Below are 7,371 nucleotides of genomic sequence, written 5' to 3' on the forward strand. Positions count from 1 at the left end.
AAAAATGCTCATAGTCACTGGTCATTAGAGAAATGCAAATCAAAACCACATCAAGATACCATCTCACACCAGTTAGAATGGCAATCATCGAAATATCTGGAGACAACAGATGCTGGAGAGGATGTGGAAAAATACGAATGCTTTTACACTGTTGGTGGGAGTGTAAATTAGTGCAACCATATGGAAGACAGTGTGGTGATTCCTCAAGGATCTAGAAATAGAAATTCCATTGGACCCAGCAATCCCATTACTGGGTATATACCCAAAGGATCATAAATCATTCTATTATGAAGACACATGCACACGTATGTTCACTGTGACACTGTTTGCAATAGCAAAGACTTGGAACCAAACCAAATGCCCATCAATGATAGACTGGATAAAGAAAATGTGGCACATATACACCATGGAATACTATGCAGTCATAAAAACAGATTAGTTCATGTCCTTTGCAGGGACATGGATGAATCTGGAAACGCTCATTCTCAGCAAACTGACACAAGAACAGAAAACCAAACACTCATTGATAAGTGGGTGTTGAACAATGAGAACACATGGACACAAAGAGGGGAGCATCACACACTGGGGTCTGTTGGGGGGGTACCAGGGGAGCGATAGCATGGGTGGGGAGGTTGGGGAGGGATAACATTAAGAGAAACACCTAATGTGGGTGGTGAGGGGATGGAGGCAGCAACCCACCATGGCATGTGTATACCTATGTAAACAATCCTGCAAGATCTGTATATGTACCCCAGAACTTAAAGTATAATAAAAATAAATAGTAAAAGATTAAATAATTTAAAAAAAAAGACACATGCACACATATGTTCACTGCAGCACTATTCACAATAGCAAAGAGAAAAAATCAACCTAAATGCCCATCAAGGGTATAATGGATAAAGAAAATGCAGTACATATACACTATACAGCCATGAAAAAGAATGAGATTATGTCCTTTGCAGAAACATGGATGGAGCTGGAGAACATTATCCTTAGCAGATTGACACAGGAACAAAAAATCAAATATTCTATGTTCTCACTTATAAATGGGAGCTGCATAGTGAGAACACATGGACACAAAGAGGGAACGACAGACACTGGGGCCTATTTGATGGTGGAGTATGGGAGAAGGCAGAGGATCAGAAAAAAGTACCTGTCAGCTATTATGCGTAGTACCTGTTGATGAAATAATCTGTAAACCAAACCCCCATGACCGAAGTTTGCCTATATAACAAATCTGCATATGTACCCCTGAATCTAAAATAAAAGTTAAAAAATAATAGGAAAATAAAAATAATAAATTTGTGTGCTTTTTCTCTTATCAATCTGTCTACTGAGAGCTTATTTAAGCAGACTTGAGAACTTTAAGAAGGCAAAGATAGTTTACAATTCCAGCTCCATATTTCTAAAGGCCTTATCAGGTCCTTGCCTTCTTCAGAATGCAAATGGAAGACGAAAATAACAATGGGGTCCAGGACATGCCACTCCAAAATATGTCTTTTTGGCATATTTTGAGGTATTATTTTGAAAAACTGAAGACACAGATGCTCTGAGAAGTTATACTTTTGTAAGAGAAATTATCTATAAAGGAAGTCTTTATTTTTTAAAAGGTTATTGTAAGATATCATCAAGAAAGTAAATCTCCATTTATAATTGTTTCCCTCCTGCACCAGATAGAAAAGGATGACTCTAAATCACTAGAGATTTAGTCAGTAGGGGAGGGCATCAACTTAAGTCTGCAGATCAATCATTACCCTTGTTTCATGGTTAACAGGGCCCTGACCCACAGCCTTCTTTATTGGTTTCAGAGAAGTATAGTGGTTAAGCCTGAAGTCTAAGACAACTCTTTGAGACCTACTCTAGAGATTTACTCACTTCTCTGTATCATTGCTCATGTATTCAGGAGGTATGCATGTTATTAAACTTCTGTTTTTCTCGTTTGACTTATTACAGAGTCCCAGCTAAGAATTAGGGAGGATACGGAGAAAATTGTTTTCCTTTCTTATAGTAATTTCTTAATATCCTGTGTGCCATTTTCTTTCTTTCTCTCTTTTTGTTGAAATTTATGCTCTTAGTATCCTTGAGCTATAATTATACTGCTGCTCTAAGGATTATTAAAATCCAAATGAATGCATGTTTTTCCGCTGAGTAGAACCTACCCCTGTGAGAAAATTAGCTGTACAGAAGCTGCATAATTCAGTGATTTTAAATTTGGATTTTTGGTATCCCTGGATGGTAATGTGTTAGAGATTAAGAAGAGATTTCTGAAAAAGTGTGGGTAAACATACAATTGGGGCCGGGCGCGGTGGCTCAAGCCTGTAATCCCAGCACTTTGGGAGGCCAAGGCGGGTGGATCACAAAGTCAATAGATCAAGACCATCCTGGTCAACATGGTGAAACCCCGTCTCTACTAAAAAAAAATACAAAAAATTAGCTGGGCATGGTGGCACGTGCCTGTAATCCCAGCTACTCAGGAGGCTGAGGCAGGAGAATTGCCTGAACCCAGGAGGCGGAGGTTGCAGTGAGCCGAGATCGCGCCATTGCACTCCAGCCTAGGTAACAAGAGCGAAACTCAAAAAAAAAAAAAAAAAAAAAAAAAAAAAGACCCTGTCTCAAAGAGAAATAACAACTCCCCTTCCTCCCATTGCCCAGGGAGATGGTGCCTTCAGAGTGTCAACTCCCATTCTCCATTCTTTGGCCACTGAATAAAACTTGATTGCCTCTCCAATTGGGTATTCTTTCTTTGTAGCCAATATAATGTAGGGAAAGAACAGAGTTTACTGTGACAAAAGGATTCACTAAATGAACAAGCTCATTAAGCTTTACATCAGTGCATTAGTTTATCAGTGTTACAACAAATTGTAACACAGCTCAAAACCACATAAATCTGCTACCTTACACTTCGGAAGTCTGGAATTTTGACATCAGTTTCAGTAGGCTAAAACCAGGGTGTAAGCAGAGGTGCATTTCTTTCACAGGCTGTAGGGGACAATCTTTTTCCTTGCCTTTTCCAGCTTCTACAGGCCACCCTGATTGCTTGGCTTGTGGTTTCTTCCTCCACCTTCAAAACCAGCAATGACTGGCCAAGTCCTTCTAACACTGTATCACTCTGACACCTCTGTGGTCAAATATTCCTCTGCTTTCCTCTTAGAAAGACACTGTTGTGATTACATCTAGTCCACCCAGATTATCTAGGATAATCTCTCAATTTAATAATCATTAACTTAATCACATCTGCAATGTCACTTTTACTATATAAGGTAACATATTTGTAGGTTCCAGGAATTCATATGCCAACATCTTTAGGAAGCCATTCAGGCTACCACAATTAGTATAGAGATTCAGAAAAACCGAAACAGCAGAACTGGATGTTCAGTTACTAGTGTATTAGCGAAGTGTCCCTGGTAACTCTCAAGCCACAGGATATAAACTGAGCTTTATAAACAGATATCACAGCTTAAGTGTTTCTCATCAAACTGAGAAGCCTTATAGCAGCCATCACAGACATCTACATGCAGCCATCCTTCTTTGTGAAGCACAGCAGATCCCAAAGTTTTAGACACTATTATTTGAAATATCCTCCTGCATCCAAGTCAAATCAGTAACTTAAGAGAATGCCACTATATTTTTTTAAAAAAACACGTAAAATTGTGGGGTGCGGTGGCTCCCGCCTGTAATCCCCGCACTTTGGGAGGCTGAGGCAGGTGGATCACAAGATCAGGAGTTCAAGACCAGCCTGGCCAAGATGGTGAAACCCCGTCTCTACTAACAAAGCAAAAAAGAAACCCACATAAAATTATTTTATGCCATCTAATTTCGCCCTTATTCCCATAATGTGGACACTCCTTTCACACAGACCTATCCTACACTGGATGGTTGTTATTGTAGGAGTCCTTAGTTAAGTGATCTTTTCATTTGAATGTCCTCTAAGGAGAATTTAGAAGTTAGCCTTTATTTTTAAAACTGTTAACTTAATGAAACAAGATTTTCTAGTGTAAGGGAAGGTTTTATCTGAGAGCCTCAAATTTGGGGAAGTGTGCCTTGGCAGGCATGGGGATGTAATGCTTCAATTTCCCTTCAAGGAAAGGCGTGTAGTACGAGCGTGGGAAGTTTAGTTAGCAGACAGCCTTCACCTGTCAAGCCCTTCATGGTCAGTCTTGCTGCAGAAGAGTTTCAACCAAGGTCACCCAGCTTCCCAGATCAGACTGCATTCAGTGACGGAAAGAGGCGTGAGCACAGACTAGACCATGCTTGCCTGACACCTGAACCCTGACAGGCAACACTCACTACAGAGATCCATGCTGAGTTGGGAGCAGTTTTGTCGGATTTGCATTGCAATTTAACCTTTTCTTCTGCTTATTCTACTTCCTTCTTTTTCCTTTCACAGATATTGATCTACAGTGAATACCCCCAAAGTATATCTGAGTCTGCTTCCAGAAAACCCAAAGGATTACAGCTTGTACCATTATTAAGAAGCTACAAAACAGTACTCCAAAATAGTAAAGGAGGGGCCAAAGTTTTGGAGTTGGATTACTCGTTATCCAGCTGACATACAAATCTCAGCACTGTGTCAGGTGGAGAATAGAGAGGCCCTGGCATAAGGAGGTGCTTCCATCATTAAACAGTTCACCAGTAGTAAATTAAGAGGCCGTGTCTGTGTTATGTAACAGATGTTTGAACTTAGGAGACAGATTATTATCAAATAACAGGTTTAGGTGGGTGATACGGTTTGGGTATGCGCCCAGTGAAATCTCATGTTGAATTCTAGCTCCCACAATCCCCACGTCTTGGGAGAGACCCTGTGGAAGTAACTGAATTAAGGAGGTGAGTTTTTCTGTACTATTGTTGTGATCGTGAATAAATCTCCTGAGGTCTGGTGTTTTTGTGAAGAGAAGTTCCTCTGCACACGCTCTCCTGCCTGTTACCATGCAAGATGTGTCTGCTCCTCCTTCCCCTTCCATCATGACTGAGGCCTCCCAAGCCATATGAAATTGTGAGTTCATTAAACCTCTTTTTCTTTATAAATTACCCAGTCTCAGACTGTGGGTCAAGATGGCCAGAGGCAGACCTATGTTATTTCTAGTTGAATACTTATACGCTTGTTTTGCTTATTGTACACTGAAATTTATACCTCAAACTAAGCTGCATCAAATATTGGTGCAGTAAAATAGAAATCAAGTGGTAACAGGAGGCCTAAGGTAAAGGCCACCTGAGAGCGCTGTGAAACCGTGGAACACCGCAGGGTGGCTGCAGAGCAGAAAGTACTGCTTTGGTCCCACGAATGCCTTCTCAACATGCAAGTTGAATGAGGATCTCATAAAAAGGACTTGTGCAAGGGAGGCGACCTCTGCTCACAAGATCTGGGAGGGTCTTTACAGATGGGAGCTTGCAAGGAGGAAAAGCCTTGCGGGGCAGAGATTACTGGAACGCCACAGGCCCTGCCTACGTTCTCAGAATATGGAGTAATCTTGATTGCTCTGTGACTGCAATGCTCAGGAGATGCACTGGGTGTGGTCAAACCTGGTAGTTTGCTTCTAGTGCAAATGCACCTTGATAGCAGCTGGTGGTAGAACTCAGTGTTCTAGGTTTGCATAAGAATCACATCTGCTACTGAATACTGCAGACCACACCTCTCCCCCTTGGCTATCTTGCCCACATTCCTTTCAAGGCCTCTCCCAATAGTTTCAAGGCCTCCCCCATCATCCCTCCCTGATCCCCCACCTCTCAATTAACAAGCGTATACACCTAATGGCAGGGCGCGGTGGCTCACGCCTGTAATCCCAGCACTTTGGGAGGCTGAGGCGGGTGGATCACGAGGTCAAGAGATCGAGACCATCCTGGTCAACATGGTGAAACCCCGTGTCTACTAAAAATACAAAACATTAGCTGGGCATGGTGGCGCGCGCCTGTAATCCCAGCTACTCAGGAGGCCGAGGCAGGAGAATTGCCTGAACCCGGGAGGTGGAGGTTGCGGTGAGCCGAGATCGTGCTATTGCACTCCAGCCTGGGTAGCAAGAGCGAAACTCCGTCTCAGGAAAAAAAAAAAAAAAAAGTGTATACACCCAATAAAAGCATGTGGAGCCCAGCACTCAGTGCCAACGCGGCTCACCCCACACAAGAGTGTGTTGGACCCATGCTGTGAACTTCTACTCTTCTGTCTTTATTTCCTTTTCTCAGTCCCTCATCATCACTGGGACATGGGGCACTGACACACAGGGTTGGGCTGGTTCCCAACGTGGGAGAGAGATATGTAATTTTTTTTTTTTTTTTTTTTTTTTGAGACAGAGTCTTGCTCTGTTGCCAAGCTGGAGTACAGTGGCGCTATATTGGCTCACTGCAACCTCTGCCTCCCAGTTCAAGCAGTTCTCCTTCCTCAGCCTCCAGAGTAGCTGGGACTACAGGCACGTGCCACCACACCCAGCTAATTTTTGTATTTTAGTAGAGACAGGGTTTCACCATGTTGGCCAGGACAGTCTCAATCTCATGACCTCGTGATCTGCCTGCCTAGGCCTCCCAAAGTGCTGGGATTACAGGCATGAGCCACAGGGCCTGGCCCTGGGGTATTTTATAGCAGTATGAGAACGGACTAAGACAGTGGCTACTGCTCAAAGCCACTGATGTTCTACATAAAGATACAAACACTTGAGGCCAAGTAATAGACAAGTGATTGTAGATGTGAAAGTTAGAGGGCCTTTGGCTGCACAAAAAGCAGCTCACATCTGCTGCATCACAAGTGGCATCAGGTCCTTGACTTGCAGAAAAAGAGCTATTGCAGCAGTAAAACCCATGCAGATGCCTCAAACTACAATCCCCACAAGACGGTACATAAGAAGAACTCTCTGGGGGGAGGGAGTAATAGAGATTACAGTCACCTTTCCGGATATAAAAGATTTAGGAGTCATGGTTCCCAAGATATCTCTAGTAAAAACTACTCATAACCGCAGTTCAACTTCAAGCTCAACTAAGTAGTAGTCCTGATCACAGCCATTAGGCCAGATGTGGTATTTCCACTAGAAGAGATTAATACACCCTCAGATACGTGATATACGGCTACTGATCCAGTAAATGCATTTTTTTCTATTCCGATTCAGAAAAGAGGATAAGTACATTTGCACTCACATCAAGTGAAATAAAGTAGGCGATGAAATAAATATACATGAAATGAACAACAACAGAACTACAGTTTTGCTCCCAGAGCAATATTCACTCTCTGAACCCCTGCGGAACCCAGAGTTGTGGTTATGGGAAGTAGAAAGTCCAAGAGGATCATTTGTGATGGTGGCAAGTGAGGCCCTTCCTGCTTCCACACTGTGATACCCAAACCCATGTGTTCTTCCTCTTTGAAAGCACAGCACCATATAAAAGTCAAAC

Source organism: Saimiri boliviensis, chromosome 7 (assembly GCF_048565385.1).
Source record: "Saimiri boliviensis isolate mSaiBol1 chromosome 7, mSaiBol1.pri, whole genome shotgun sequence".
NCBI classification, from domain to species: domain Eukaryota; kingdom Metazoa; phylum Chordata; class Mammalia; order Primates; family Cebidae; genus Saimiri; species Saimiri boliviensis.